This window comes from Narcine bancroftii, chromosome 2 (assembly GCF_036971445.1).
Source record: "Narcine bancroftii isolate sNarBan1 chromosome 2, sNarBan1.hap1, whole genome shotgun sequence".
NCBI lineage: Eukaryota > Metazoa > Chordata > Chondrichthyes > Torpediniformes > Narcinidae > Narcine > Narcine bancroftii.
In genome coordinates, this window is record NC_091470.1 from 243,737,281 (window position 1) to 243,754,181 (window position 16,901).

Below are 16,901 nucleotides of genomic sequence, written 5' to 3' on the forward strand. Positions count from 1 at the left end.
TGTGATTAAGCTGGAGTGAGTTCAGAAAAGATTCACAAGGATTTTGCCTGGATTGGAAAGTATGGGTTTTTGACAGACAAGAGTAGGCTATTATTCCCAGGAGCAAAGGAGTCTGAGAGATGACCTTGTCTGTAGAAATGTCTATAGTTAGAGATCATAGACATACAAGGAGAGAGGTTTGAAGCAGATCTGGGTAGTAAATATTTTCACACAGAGTAAATCACAAAATTTTGTAGAAACTGTTTTTTTTCTTTGGCTTGGCTTTGCGGACGAAGATTTATGGAGGGGTAATGTCCACGTCAGCTGAAGGCTCGTTTGTGGCTGATAAGTCCGATGGGGGACAGGCAGACACGGTTGCAGTGGTTGCAAGGGAAAATTGGTTGGTTGGGGTTGAGTGTTGGGTTTTTCCTCCTTTGTCTTTTGTCAGTGAGGTGGACTCTGCGGTCTTCTTCCAAGGAGGTTGCTGTCCGCCGAACTGTGAGGCGCCAAGATGCACGGTTTGAGGCGATATCAGCCCACTGGCAGTGGTCAATGTAGCAGGCACCAAGAGATTTCTTTAGGCAGTCCTTGTACCTCTTCTTTGATGCACCTCTGTCTCAGTGGCCAGTGGAGAGCTCGCCATATAACACGATCTTGGGAAGGCGATGGTCCTCCATTCTGGAGACGTGACCTACCCAGCGCAGTTGGATCTTCAGCAGCGTGGATTCGATGCTGTCGGCCTCTGCCATCTCGAGTACATCGATGTTGGTGATGAAGTCGCTACAATGAATGTTGAGGATGGAGCGGAGACAATGCTGGTGGAAGTATTCTAGGAGCCGTAGGTGATGCCGGTAGACCCATGATTCGGAGCCGAACAGGAGTGTGGGTATGACAACGGCTCTGTATACACTAATCTTTGTGAGGTTTTTCAGTTGGTTGTTTTTCCAGACTCTTTTGTGTAGTCTTCCAAAGGCACTATTTGCCTTGGCGAGTCTGTTGTCTATCTCGTTGTCGATCCTTGCATCCGATGAAATGGTGCAGCCGAGATAGGTAAACTGGTTGACCGTTTTGAGTTTTGTGTGCCCGATGGAGATATGGGGGGGCTGGTAGTCATGATGGGGAGCTGGATGATGGTGGACCTCAGTTTTCTTCAGGCTGACTTCCAGGCCAAACATTTTGGCAGTTTCCGCAAAACAGGACGTCAAGCGCTGAAGAGCTGTCTCTGAATGGGCAACTAAAGCGGCATCGACTGCAAAGAATAGTTCACGGATAAGTTGCTCTTGTGTCGTGGTGTGAGCTTGCAGGCGCCTCAGATTGAAGAGACTGCCATCCGTGCGGTACCGGATGTAAACAGCGTCTTCACTGTTGAGGTCTTTCATGGCTTGTTTCAGCATCAAGCTGAAGAAGATTGAAAAGAGGGTTGGTGCGAGAACGCAGCCTTGCTTCATGCCATTGTTAATGGAGAAGGGTTCAGAGAGCTCATTGCTGTATCTGACCCGACCTTGTTGGTTTTCGTGCAGTTGGATATCCATGTTGAGGAACTTTGGGGGGCATCCAAGGCACTCTAGTATTTGCCAAAGCCCTTTCCTACTCACGGTGTCGAAGGCTTTGGTGAGGTCAACAAAGGTGATGTAGAGTCCTTTGTTTTGTTCTCTGCACTTTTCTTGGAGCTGTCTGAGGGCAAAGACCATGTCAGTAGTTCCTCTGTTTGCGCGAAAGCCGCACTGTGATTCTGGGAGAACATTTTCAATGACACTAGGTATTATTCTATTTAGGAGAATCCTAGCGAAGATTTTGCCTGCAATGGAGAGCAGCGTGATTCTCCTGTAGTTTGAGCAGTCTGATAGACAACGAGATAGACAACGATAGAAACTGTAATTGAAGTAAAAAAAAAACACACAATGCTGGAGAAACTCAGCAGGTCAAACAGTGTCTTTTATGTCACAAAGGTAAAGATTCATAACTGATGTTCTGGGCTTGAGCCCTTCATCAAAGTATCAAAGAGTAGTTGGTATCTAGAATATTTTGCAAAACCAGTTGTTGGAGGAAGGAAAATAACATTTAAGCATGATCTAGATAGGTACTTGAATGAGGAAGGCATAAAAGGATATGAAATTAATGCAGGCAAGTAGGAATGGTATGGATAGGAATTGTTGTCAGCATAGACAGTTTGAGCCAAAGGAGCTGTGCAACTCGATGACTCCATGTGCAGTATTGGGGATAATACAGAATATCACAGCATTTTTACAGAATGTTTAACAAGCATGGTTCCTGCAAATTTAAAAAAAAGATGATAAGCAAGCAGTCATTTCGGTCTAGCATTTAATGAAAATGTTAAGGATTCCACTGTAGTAGAGCTGAGTATTCTTCCAGTATTTTAGCCCACTCTCCCCTCAACATGCACTGTCTGATATCAGATAAAATGCTCACTCAGCTTGTTACAGATTTGGTGGTGCAGGTACCTTCTGAGTACCTTGGCCATTGTAAGATTAGAAGAAGCAGTTAGTGCTTGTATTTTTTCTCTGTATTTTTCTCTGCTATTCCCAGCACTCAGCACACTCTGTGCATTGTTCCATGATTGCCTGGTTGTTACATGTTCCCATTGATAGTATTCAGCTCTTCTCCATCTTCTTTTGTGCAGTTTCCATTACCAGTATTCAGGTTCATTTCCTGCTTTTCTACCCTTGGCAGAAAAAGCCATGTAAATTCAAAGTTACAGCTTGGAAAAAATAGGTTGACTTACCAAGCCTGTGCTGGCTCACTGCAAATGCAATTCTTATACTATTTCCTTGCAGTCCTACATTTTTTAAAAATCTCTAATTCCCTCTTGAAAGTAACATCTGAATCTTTTCCACCATCCTTTCAGTTTAAGGATTCCAGATCATAACTATTTGTTGAATGAAAACTGTTTTCTTCAAGTTCTTTTTTTTAGATATACAGCATGGTAACAGGCCCTTCTGGTCCATGTGTCCATGCCACCTAATTAACCTCCAACTCCCATATGTTTTGAAGGATGGGAGGAAACTGGAGCACCCAGAGGAAACCTATGCAGATATAGGGAAACCATGCAAACTCCTTACAGACAGCACGAGAATCGAACCCTGAAATCATGTTGTGTTAATTTATTGACACTTGCAAAGGTACAGAGAAAGGTTTGTTTTGTGTACTATCCAGCAAGTCTATCCACAAAAAGACTCCTTTGGTTGATCTTGGTTCTTTAGTCAGTCACTTTAATTCTATGTTCTCAACTTGTCAACCCTTTCATCAGCTAGAAGTTTCTCTTTTCCACTTGTTCAAACATTCAGTGATTTTGAACATCTCTAGCCAATCACATTTCCTGCTGTAAAGTGCTGGATCCCATCCAATGAGAGAACTCTGTAATTAAAATGCACTACTTGTGAATCTATAAGAGTTAAACAAGGAAGTCTGCAGACACTGTGATTACACTAAATACACAAAATTGCTAGAAAAACTCAGCAGGTCCATTGGTGTCCATGGGAAGCAAAGATCTTGATGAAGGCTCAGGCCCAAAATGTTGGTTATATAGTATATTTTTGCCTCCTATGGATGCTGCAAGGTCTGCTAAGTTTCTCCAGAAATTTTGTGAATTTTCTTATGAATCTCTAAACCTTGTCATTTCCTTCGGAATTTGTTAAAGGTGCAGAGTTGATACCACCTCTTGAAGGTGGTCATTGATTGATTGCAACTGGGAGCAGCAGGCATAGGTGATTTCTCAAAATTTATGACATCACAATGGAAATAGTCACCCCAATGCCACAGCCTTAAGTTCAGAACAATGATCACCATGCTCTAACAAGTCTTATTTTTTGTCCATTTAGTCTTGTTTTTCTCATCTTTATGTGCCTGTCACTCTCTCATACAATTTAAAGTAGTACATAGGGCTCACACATCCAAAGTCAAACTATCTTGTTTTTATGCGGATGTATCTCCTCATTGTGATAAATGCAACAATGGAGATGTTTCATTCATTCATATGTTTTGGACATGTCAGAGTCTTGAGAGATATTGGATCAAAGTGTTTCAAACTTTCTCTGCACTTTTTAAAGTTAATTTTAAATCTAATCCCATAACTACTTTATTTGGTATTGTTGGAGAGAATGACACATCTTCAACGTAATCTGGTCTGCATGTATTAGCTTTTATTTCTCTTGTGGTTAAGCAGGCGGTGTTGCTCGGGTGGAGGGACGTTGCTCTGCCTATTCATGCTCAATGGTTATGTGATGTCATGTCATGCCTAAATTTAGAGAAGTTTAGATGCTCATTTTCTGATTTGAATTCAAATTTTCAAACACTGGGGATCCTTTCTGAATTACTTACATAATCTTTGATTTGAGATGAAGGTAGAAGTGTTGACAAATGAGGTAATTTATCACTCTGATAAAAATTCTGTCTTCTTTTTATTCTTGACCAAACAGCTTCTTTCTTGGTAGTGGGTTTAGATTTTTTAACATCATAATGTAATAAAATATTAATACAATATAATTTATTTGATTGAAAATGTGGGGAACCTTGGATGCAATTATATGATTTAAGTGTCATGTATCTTTTTGACTTTTAACATATATTCTTATGTACTCTGTATTCTTTTATGTGGAATTTTAATGTTAATAAAAATATTGAAAACGGAAGTCTTGTTTTTCCCAGAAGTTAGGCCTCAAGATGATATTTTCAACCAATGAGACTCGGATTTCTTTTAGCACAAGGCCACATTTAAAAAATTTAAACTGAAAGATATTCCATGAGTTTAGTACAGCAGGAATGGCTTTTGCTGGCACTCTATGGTTTTTGTGCTCCTCCTCCCTCCCTAGTACTCACTCGCTCACACCCCCCTCTTGCCTAGTCACTCGCTCACTTGCTTGCTCCCTCCCTCCTCCCCTCCCTGTCGCTGAGGTTGGTGTGGGAACTGGAGTTAGAGTTGGCGTGGGTGCCAAAATAGTGTTGGTCGGGACTGGGACCTATAATCGGGGTTGCTGGCAGAGGCGGCTTTGGCGGCGATGGAGATTAGCGATGGAGGTGTTGGAATCCCAGGTCTGTGGGCCACAGGGGCCGGGATGCAAACCCATGCCAGAGGCAGCAGGAGCTCCACCTGTGGGCAGCCAGGGCCAAAGTGGATACCCATATCAAAGGTGTTGGGAGATCTGGCCTGTGGGCGGCTAGGGTTAGATGGAAACCCGCTTCTGGAAGGTTGGTGATGGTGGGCATTTGGGGAGGTCGCTGATATTTGTATTTGCAATTTAGTTAATATTCAGTTGAAACAAAATAATCAAATTCTGAAGAAAAGGGATTTTGTAAGCACTACCTCAGATTGCTTACTGTTTAAGAAAAATAATTTAAATTAGACTCAACCACACTCGAACCGGAAGTTGGCACCATTCTACTTCTGGTCAACTTCCAGTTCGTAATTTCATGGTTCTGTTATTTCCAAGTGCTCACTAAAAGGGTTCCGTGAGCTAAAATGTTTGGGAAGCCCTGGTCTGAATGAACTGCTTGTACAGTACAACTCTGATTATCCGAAATTGGATTCTCCGAAATCCTAATTTATTCAAATTTCTTTTTAAATTTTGGATAAATGAAGATATACAAAACAAATCAGAAATCCTCATTTATCCAAAATTTTTTCAGGGCTGAACTGACCTCACAGGTTGGAATTAGCTTAACATGAAATTAGAACAATGATTGTCCCTGTTTCAGGTAATTCCCTCCTCTCTCTCTTTCCATTGCTTCTTTACTTTCCTCTATTGACATTTCTTTCCAACCCTCTCTCTCAAACTGCGTGCCACTATAAAACCTGCGTGCCTCAAGCAGTTGGAAGAATCCCAGCATCATCAAGGGGAATGGCCTCCTGAGCAGGAGCAGGACTTTGGGCTCAGTGATGTTCCCTCCCCTCCCCTTTCCTCCGGAGCTTCCAATGGTGACTTAAAACCCTCCCCTCGGCCTATTATCTCTCTCACACACACACACACACACACACACACACACACACACACACACACACACACACACACACACACACACACACACACACACACACACACACACACACACACACACACACACACACCGGAATCCCTGGTGTGTGTGTGTGGTAGGCCTAGGGGAGGATTCGGAGTTGGGACTTGGGCATCGGGAGCTCCAGTGACTGGGAGACAGGAGCCTGCTGATTCGCCAGTGATTGTTCCACTGTCACGGGAAGCCTCCCCAGGGATCAGCACCAGTGGTGGTGACATGTTGGGGATAAACAGCGACAGTTGGAAGGTCTTGGTGATCAGCAGCGGCGTTGTAGCCAGCATTTTTAGGTGAGAATTAAACATTATTTTAATGCTTTAAAAGTCTTCCCTTGTTGTTGTTTAAACATTGATACAAGTGATTTGCTGTTGCTTCTGGGCTTTTAAAAAAAAATACTAGTTATCCGAAAAAATAGGCCGGGTCCCGATCATTTCAGATAATTGGAGTTGTACTGCACTTACATTATTCCTTGACATGCTGCAGTTATCATAAGAAAAGTACCTTTTAGCACCAGACACAGATTCAAAGTAGGCTAATATGATGCGAGTCACATTTTAAAGTTATTTGTCTGAACAATGCACAGCTGCAGTGCAGTGGTGTTGCATTTGGCAAGAAATAAGATTACAAAGAATCATGTTAACCTCTATTTATCTTTTATAAAGTGGTCATGATCTTTCAAATCTCATCCTAACCTTCAATGTTACAAGGAGCAGTTGCACTGTTCAACTCTATACATAATAGAGTAAACAAGAATATAGCCTTTGCACTACATATAAGAACAGTTTGTGCAGTCATCTCCCTGAAGCAATGCTGCTCTATTCATTGACAAACTGAGAATGGTGTTGTGGTCCAAATCTGGACACATCAACTGAAATAAAAAATGGAAAAGATTGGCAAGAAGATCAACTCTGTTTCAATTTACACATAGCCTGAACCAGCTAAGTGGTTCCAGTATTTTCTGGTTTTACTTTAGGTCTACAACATCTGCAGTTTTCTTTTATTTTTGCATCAGATGGCTTTGTTGAGAGGACTCACAAGTGGGAAGTTGTGAATTCAGCCACTACAGATTGATCATTTGCTGCAGTACTGTACTAAAGGAACTATCTTTTGAATAAGCAAGTGGGTGTCAAACATTTTCTCAGTCTTAATTATTTTTCTTCTTCTCCAAGTTACAGGCAATTTTTTTGTGGGTGGAGATGCAAATTTTTGGAAAGATAAGGAAGTTTCCCCAATCAATAAACTTTTTTCAACCAGTGGCAGCAAGAAACAGATTAAACAGACATTCAGCTCCCTTTAGCCTGTGTGCTCTTGCTGTTCAGCTCGACAGCCACATTGACTGCATTTCAAAAGAAATGAATTGAATGTGAAGTATTTTAAGACCTTGTAATCACTGTATAGTAGTAATGACTATTGTGGGGGAGACCCAGTGTCCGGACTTCAAATGTAATGACAAGAAATCAAATTCCAAAGGCTACAATTATAAAATATAAAACATCAGATACCTGTCTATTTGCTGATGAATGATTACATTTGTAAAAGTACTCAAATTTGCAACATTCTAAACTTAAAAATATTTTTATGAAGCAAAGCTGTTTAAACACCTATTTTTGTCAGTTGTCTGTCAATAACTGCAGAATCAGAATTTATTGTCATGAACAAGTCATGAAATTCGTTGTTTTGCAGCAGCGTCATGTGTAAACATTCTTATTATAACCATCTTCCAACACTACTATGAAAATAATAGTGCACGAAAAGTCAGGCAGTGTCTTTGGTTCATTGATTATTCAGGAATCTGACGACAGTGGGGAAGAAGCTGTCCTTGTGCCGTTGAGTGCTCATCTTTAGGCTTCTGTACCTTTTCCCCGATGGTAGCAGAGTGAAGAGGGCATGGCCTAGCTGGTGGGGGTCTTTGAAGATAGAGGGTGCTTTTTTAAGATACTGCTTCATGTAGATGTCCTCGATGGAGTTAAGGCTGCTGTCTGTGATGTCGCAGGCCAAGTTAACAATCCTCTAGAATTTTTTTCTTGTCCTGAAATTTGGCGCCTCCATACCAGACAGTGATGCAACCAGCCATCATCCTCTCCATGGTACACATGTAGAAGTTTTCAAGAGCCTTCAGTGACATACCGAATCTCCTCAGACACATGAGCCTTATTCATGATTACATCAACATGGAGGCTCCAGGACAGATCCTTGAAGATGTTGACACCTCAGAATTTGAAGTTCTTGACCCTCCCCACTACTGAGCCCTCGATGAGGACTGGGTCGTGCTCCCCTAACTTCCCTTGAAGTCCACAATCATCTCCATGGTTTTGCTAACATTGAGCACAATGTTGTTGGTGTGAACCTCTCAAAGAGCTGATCGATCTCCCTCCTGTACACTTCCTCATTGTCGTTTGTGATTCTGCCGACAACTGTGGAGTCATTGGCAAACTTGTAGATGGCATTGAAATTGTGCCTGGCCCAACAGACATGTGAGTATTCTGAGTCGAGCAGTGAACTAAGCACACATCATTGGGGTGCCCCTGTGTTGATAACCAGTGAGGAGAAGATGTTGTTTCAAACTCACACTGTGGTCTTCTGATGAGAAAGTCAAGGATCCAGTTGCAGAGTGGGGTACAGAGGCCTAGAGTTTGTCGCTTCTTGACCAGCATTGAGGGAATAATGGTATTGAAGACTGACCACATCTGATCACTACCACATCTGCCCACTACTGAACACTTGGCCAAAACTATTAAACAAAAGTGTCCCCTCTGACATTAAACTGGCTAGAAACACATTCACAATCTATACCTTTCATCTGGTTCTCAAGCTTTGGCGTTTAAATAATTTCATTCTTTGGGGATGGATTTTAACCATCTATAATTTAATCCATGATTCTAGCCCAAGCTTTTCAGTGAGATGTACTTTAATTAATCCATATTTCTGGGAAAGGCAGCAACAATTTTTACAATTACTAAATTGACATTTACATTGCACTATTGCTGTTGGGCAATAATCTAATTTTCTGCTTCATTCCACAACCACACAGTTGGTTGAGTTCCATTATTCTGTACATCAGACTGTTGTTGATAGTGTTAATGGTTTAACTGCAACCTGCAATACACCACTTTTTATGTATGCTTTACATAATCCATCATGCAGTTTCTGTGTAATAACTATAGCTCACCCAGCGATGAGATCAAACATGTTTATGAAGCACCTAATCAATGCTACAAAACCATAGTTCAAACTTTTAAAACTCCAGGTCACATTTTAGCCTCTTGTAGCACAAGGGAGATTTATAATATTGTATATATTTCACTTTTTGAGGGATAATAGGTAGGATTATTGGAAATCTTTGGGATTCAGCAGCAGATAAACTGATGCAGGATGTTGTGGAATTGGAGGTAGAAGAGAAGAAGGGAAAAATTAGTACAATAATGCAGAAAGAAGGAAACTAGTGAATAATAGGATACTAAGATATTATTTCAGAAATTTATAATGATTATTTCAATAGATACATTATGGAACATTCCTCTCGGGTCACCACAGAGAACCTTCAACACATCCCAATCAAGTGCCTATTTTCTGTCAACTATTTGGTCAACTGTTTGTTGTCACTCATTGGATGTGAAGAATTCATTTTTATTACACTTTTCACACTTCATTTTCAGTAGGCCAATGCAGTCCCAACTCAATTTCCACTATTACAACCTATCACAGATGCCACTACTTTTGATTTAGTTTTAAGGCTAAATAAAAATCCTATTCCACCTTTCTGCATTGAAAATTCATCACTGACAAACTCTTCCCTCCTCTAAACTCTAATCTTTCACTCATCAAAAGACAATAAAAGTGTCCAGTGCAATACGACTCACAGTTTAATAAGCAAGTTTATTGGTTAATTTATTTTTGATTTTGAACATTGAGCTATATTTATACTGGTCTCTAAATAGCATTCTGTTTCCATGTTCGATCAGGACAAAATATTTTCTTTTATATTTCCCTCTGTGTTTTGTGATTTAATGCTAAATTGTTTATTGAACTTCATTTTCATAGGCAATAATAATTGTGTTTGAAAACATACTTCTGTTATGTTTGGAAATAAGTTGGATAAAAGGACATCAACTCTATTTATTGTCTGAATAAAATACATCTTGGGTATAAAGCCATTTAAATTTTCCAAGTGATATTTAACTGTAAATAGATCTTGAAAAGAGCCTGTCTACATAATTCAAACATGTTGCAAGCCATTTTATCATCAACTTGATAAGAAGAGGTATCAATCAAAGCAATGTCAGGAAAATTGCCATGCCTTCCCACATAATAGTCATAAAGATGATATTTTCACGTTTTACCATAGATATCAGAAAAATAAATGTTTCCCCTACAAGTTACCTATTATGTTTCTTTATGACTATTTTATTTGTAAACTTCATGGATCTCCTTTGTTAAGTGTTTTAATATTTTCTCACCTATTTTAACCTTTTATGTAAGGTTCCAGATCATCAGTATTTGCATGCTTAAATCTCCATGCAAATTTAAAATGAAAAGTTAAGAAATTATGTCAAATCATTTTGAACATTCATGACTCACAGGCAAAATGCACTTTTGAAGTGATTCCATGGAATCTTCTGCATTCCATTCTTCCTATTCCTATATTTGAGATGATGCCTTTATTTATATACCGACTGTGGACTTCAAGGTCAATCTTTATTGCCCATTCATAATGGCCTTTTGAGTAGATGATGACCAGCTCCCTTCAGGAAGTACAGGAGTTGAGGAGGTGAGTCTATTCCCTCCAGTACTGTTGAGTAGGAAGTGGCATAATTTTGAACTAAGAACTTTAAAACAATTCTTGGAGGATAAGTTGAATGGCGATGCACCCATTGTCTGCCTTTTTAGATAGTAGAGAAAGCAAGTTTGTCAAATATTCTTTGGTGAGTCACTAAGGTACATTTTGCAGATGGTATACACTGCACTTGTTGAAGCTCGTTATTGGGGATAGTGAATATTCAACATGCAGAATACATTTCTGATCAGGTGGACAACTTTGTTCTGAATGTTGACAAACTGTTTGAGTGTTATTTGAGCTGTACCCACCCAGGCAAATGGAGAGCTTTGTATTTTACTCCTGACTTGTACCTTGTATAGAGTGAAAATCCTTCAAGGTCCTGAAATAATGGATTCACCTCAAAATATCCAGGCTCTGGCCTGCTGTTGTAGCCACTGATTTTAGCTGATCCAGTTAATTTTCTGGGCAGCGATGAGTAGCAGGATTTTCGTGATGGAGCTTTGATAACATCTTTTTTCGAAACGGCCAGGGTAGATTGGAATAGTATTTTCCAGGCTCTTGTGTGCTGTTTAGTAAAGAAATGAGAGTAGCAAAAATAAATGTGTCTTCTTTGAAACAAAACCATGAGAATATAATAATGCCTTAGGCATCAAACAAATATTTTTTATTTATTTCTCACTATAGTCAAATAATACATGTAGCAGAAATATTGGGAAATCGAGGACTAATGACAGTAAGGACTCAATATAAGTGAATTAAAAAACAATGAAAAAAACCTATGGAAGAGGTAATAAACCCAGTGGATTTAAGATCCTGAGTCCAAAGGAACTAAAAAAAGTTGTCGACATTAATGATAATCATCAAAGAATTCCTGTATTCTAGAACTGTTCCAGTAGGTAACAAGATAGTAAATAGATAGTCAAAGATCGTCATGATAACCTGTATTTAAATATCAAGATATTCAAAAGTAGAGGAAGACAGAAAAATGGAGAATTGTAGCTTAGTTAGTCTGACACTAGATGTTTGGAAAATGTTAAAAGTTAATTAATCAAGATTTGGTGACAGGGTGCTCAAAAAATTACAATATGCTTGAACATAGCATGTCTTTATCAAAGGAAAGGCTATTGGGTTTTCAGGTTATTGAGAGATAGCCAGTCAACAGAGTGTACCAAGTTTTTCAAAAGCTATGTAGGTGGCACAGAATTCCAAAAGTCAGGGTTCATGGGGTTTGGAGGCAATGTAGTAGCATGGATACCAAATTAGTTAATATTACAGAAGATAGAGAGTAGTCACTAACTTGTCTTTATCAGGATGGTACCCAGTTAATAGTGAGGCACCTCAAGAATCAGAAATGGACCCTAGGCTATTGACTAAATTACTGAGTTAAGTGAAATAACATTGTAATGTATCTAAGTTTGCCCTTTTATGTTCATAGGTCATCTGTGATTTTAGAAGTAATGTTGGTTATTGTTGCATAATTGTGCTAAAGGGCCAGCTGGTATAATGTTGATATACACGATGCATTGAATATCAATCCAATGAAATCTTCCTCTGCAGCCCTGAACCAAAATGTTACAGATCACCTTTACAGCACCATTTTCATCTGCATTAGAATTTCTTGATCAAATTTGGGTAATATCTGCTTGACATGACCCACAACTTACATCCACTCCTTGCATGATACTTTTGTTCATTGTTTTATATTTAAAATACTTTAATTAGATATATTTAAAATAATAAATGTTTTAAGCATATTTCATTAATATTATTAAAATTTTAATGTTAATAATTTTTTTTAAAGTTGCATCTTCATTTATCTATCATATATCTGGGTTAGTGATGCATTCAAATAAGAGGGGATGGACTTGATGTACTAGCCTTATTTGGCACAAAGTGTATAATATGCTCATCTTAATATAACAGTGCTCTACCCTGAGACCAGTTGCACACTAGTAATTTGACCTTTAGTATGTGCCATATCTCTACATTACATTGTTTCAGGGACAGAAATCAGGAATGCACTGTGACCTGCACAAAAATCTTTGTCAGCAGATCTCTCTGAATCACCATTTGCAGAACATGATCAAGCCTCTTTAATTAATGGAAAAGTAGCAAATGTTGGTGTACAGAGGAATTTTGATAAGTTAGTTCCTGAAGCACAATAAGTTAATATCCACAAGCAAAGAGAGAGAAAACTGGAATATTGACTTTTAATGTGAGGTGATTGGAGTACAATATTATGTACTTCGGAAAGTCTGCAGTATAATGTTTTGGTCTTCATTATTAAAGGATATGCTTGTGTTTGAGGTTACAGAGTGAAGGTTCAATGCATAAACCTCTGGCTTGAAAGGATCGTGTTAACTAGGATAATGGTTAGTTGGCCTGTCTCACTGGAATTTAGAAAAATATAGCATAAGATTCTGAGCATGGTTTGCATGGTAGATGTTGAGAGGCTGTTTCTAAAAGCTGAGCAAGAAGTGGGTTCATAGTTGAAGGAAAAGAAAATAGCCATTTAGGACTAAAATGGGTAGAGATATTTTCGTACAATTGAGGGTTGTGAATTTTGTCTCGGGTTTTTGAACACCCTTGGAAACAAGGAACATAGGAACTAGGACAGGAAGTGGATTTAAAATGCAGAATCTGTCATGATCTTGATGAAGATGTAATAGGCTCAAGGAGGCATGTAATTCCCCTTCTGTTTGTAAATGTTTGTTCTTTGTTCTCACCACATATCAGCTCAAACCTGAAAATTGCCCAACTCTAGCTGAGGATAGGAATTATTCAGGGAAGGATTGGAGTACTGTGTAAAAACATGTAAAATTATTTCTTCTTATAAGAGAGAGCATGTTTTTGACTGTTACGTCTGTGCCATTTCACTGGTTGAATGCAGCTCCAATAACACTCACAAGTGCATTGTCAAAGATCTCAGTGTAATCTAATTGATTAGATCCACCATCTTAAATATTCACAAATATTCACTGTCACCACTCACTGCAGGTCCATTCAGTCTTGAAATAAAATCCCACAAGACTTATTGACAATAGCTCTCAGACTTGTTAACCGCTGGAAGAGTTGCACAAGGGAATCTGTATATTCCCCTGTGAGCCACACACACATTCTGACTTGGAAATATCTGGATGCACCTTCATTCTCGCTGGAACCAGGTACCTGTACTGGAATTACTTACTTAACAGCAATTGGGAGAACCCTCACCTCAGAGCATTTCAAGAAGGTGACTCACCGCCACCTTTTAAAGGCAACTATAGACAAACAATAAATACCAAAATCTATAAAAAATAAGGCATGCAATTAAAAGAGTTGCACCAATATCGCAAGTACTAGATAGCCAAGGAGTGTGTGGTGGAAAGTGTACTGACTGGCTGCATCATGACCTGGTGTGGGAACACCAATACCTCCTAGCAGAAAGCCTTGCAAAGGGTAGTGGACACAGCTCAATACATCATAGGCAAATCTCTCTCCACCATCAAGAAAATGTACATGGAACGCTGCCATTGGAGAGCAGCAGCAATCATCAAGGATCCACATCACTTAGAACATGCTCTGTTCTTGCTGCTGCCATAAGGAAAGAGTTTTAGGTGCCACAAGACTTGTACCATTATGCTCAGGAACAGTTGCTACTCCTCCACCATCAGACACCTACGCAATAGACTCAATCAGAGACCCATTTAAGGACTGTTATTTTGCACATTATTTATTTATGAATTTATTCCTGTATTTGTGCAGTTTATTTACATTTCTTTCTTTATTTCAATTTACTCTATTGTATACATTTCTTTATCTTAAGTACAATTTACACTACCTCTAAGTTGGAATTCTGCCTGGCCCACAGGAAAAAGAATCTCAGGGTTGTATGTGATGTCATGCATGTACCCTGGCAATAAATTTGAACTTTGAATTTAAAAGACACTGTTTCAATGTTTATGGACAGTTCCTTACTGTGCTGACTTTCTTCTGGTGGAGTTGATGAATTACCAGCAATAGCCCAGGAACTGAGGGTATAAAAGGAAAAACAAGGGCCATGTGGCCTTTAGAGAATTAAACTGTGCAAAGACGCCCACAAAATTCATCCAAAATTAGTAAGGCTCTTGCAAAAGCTTCAGCAAACTTTCAGAATCAAAGAGAAATTCAATTGATGAAGAACCATATACATGGACATGAGCAAAGGAATAGGGGCAACAAACGTGTCCCCATCCTAATAATTAAAAATATTTTTGGGCATATCTGGAGGAACACAATAATGTTTCATTTTTCATATTGAAACGGTTTAGATGTATTGCCTGCCATTTTCAATAAACAGCAAAAATGATGGTTAAAATCTTGTGAGAGCCATAAAGTAATCCTTTCTTAAATAATTCAGAGATTTACAGATTGTATTCTTATCAAATTAGATCTATAAATATTTGAACTTGTAATATATCTACAGAGAGTAAAGTTTTTGTCTGCACTGTCAGAATGAATATTATTTATGGATGTATGGCAGTCAAATACCAGGCAATATTATTAAAATGGGATTTCATAATATTTAAAAACTGAAAGGTTTTAGAAGCAAATAATGTCCTGAAGGAAGATGCCTAGCCAATCTGTTATTTGCTGTAATGAAGTGTTCCTCACTCAGAAGCTGTTCAAAGAAAGAGCAACATTGAAGAACTAAAAGATCAATTGATACCACCTCATGCAGGGTTTGATTTTTTTTTGTATATATTTTTCATTCAGTTCAAGATTTTTTATAAGGTTTCTCCAAGTATTTGGCAAAATAGGGTATAGATCAACATAGCCCACAAATGGGATTGGTCAATTTCCTTGAACCACATGAATGAAAGTGCATATACCACATGGCTGAATTTATTGTATGAATTAAATGTTAATATTGTGGAAAAAAATCCATCTAGCAGGAGGAGGTTCATTTGTTTTCAGCTAAAACCAAAGTATTCAACCTCTCATTTCTGTTTTATTCCAGATACTAACAAGATGAAATGGTTGTCATTTTGTATTCTTTTATAAAATGTGGTACTTAGCATGCAGTACAAACCTGCATAAAAAGAATGAAAATAAACATTATTTGTAAGAGATTTATATTAGGTCTGTGGGTGATTACATTCCTAATGCACAGAATTATGAGTTATGTATGACACGTGAAGAATTAAGCAAAGCTTTTGACTGATAATTTACTACCTGAATCATTGTAGGAGAATTAAATATAATAAATAATGTGTTAAATGGCATTATTTTCAATTTTTAAAAAATATGCAAGTTTGAAAAATGTAAAATAATTTATTTACTTTAAGATTAGGCATAAAAGAATTGGATTTTATTTTCAAAATAGAACAGTGAGTTAGAAGAAACTGGAGTCGAGTTTTCAAATTGGATTCTTTTCCCAAGGTGCCTTTCCATAACCAAATGCTTTAGAATGAATAATCGAAAGATACCTTTGGCCAACCACAAGGGACCCTTTATACATAAGCTTCGATTTGAAGCAGAGTGCAGCCCAGTATTCAGGAGGTGTTTGTAAGCATTTTCTAATGGCATTTTGATGTACATGGCACAAAATTGATGTCAGAAGGATCACTGTAAATTCCAAAACAGTGGATTGTTGGGAGCATTTTCAGATGGCAGTCAAATACTGGCTGGGTGATCCAAGTAAATTTTCTAATGTCACAGTTGATTAGGCTCATAGGGAAGTGGAAATTGTGGTGGAAAAATCTTCTATTACTCTGCCTGCCATATCGTCTTTTTTTCCATTTGGTTGCAACACTAGTTTTGTCACAATAGCTTCCTGCTATTTGGAGGCTTAAGAAGCATTTTCACAAATGGAAAAGAGAATTTTTTTTAATTTATGTTGCTCTGATGTTTTTAATAAAACAAGTTAAAGGAATCGACTTGTTTTTCTCAATATGTTCATTCAGCACTATCAGATTTGCTTTTAAAACACATATGTATCAAGCTGAGAAAATAAATGTAGTTATTACAGTCACCTGGATGGGTTTTGGGTTTTAAATGTTTGCTTCACTCGTAAATAGCACAGTATTTGTGATGAAATCAACTGTTTCCTTTGTCTTTCTAACTTTGGAACATTTTTTTCCTGCTTTGATCAAATAAT

The 16,901-nt window shown here is 38.4% G+C and overlaps 1 protein-coding gene across 5 annotated transcripts in view; it reads left to right on the forward strand.

Annotated features, from left to right (window-relative positions):
- pou6f2 (POU class 6 homeobox 2) overlaps positions 1-16,901 on the forward strand; it is a 652,592-nt gene that overhangs the window by 497,124 nt on the left and 138,567 nt on the right. The window lies entirely within an intron of this gene.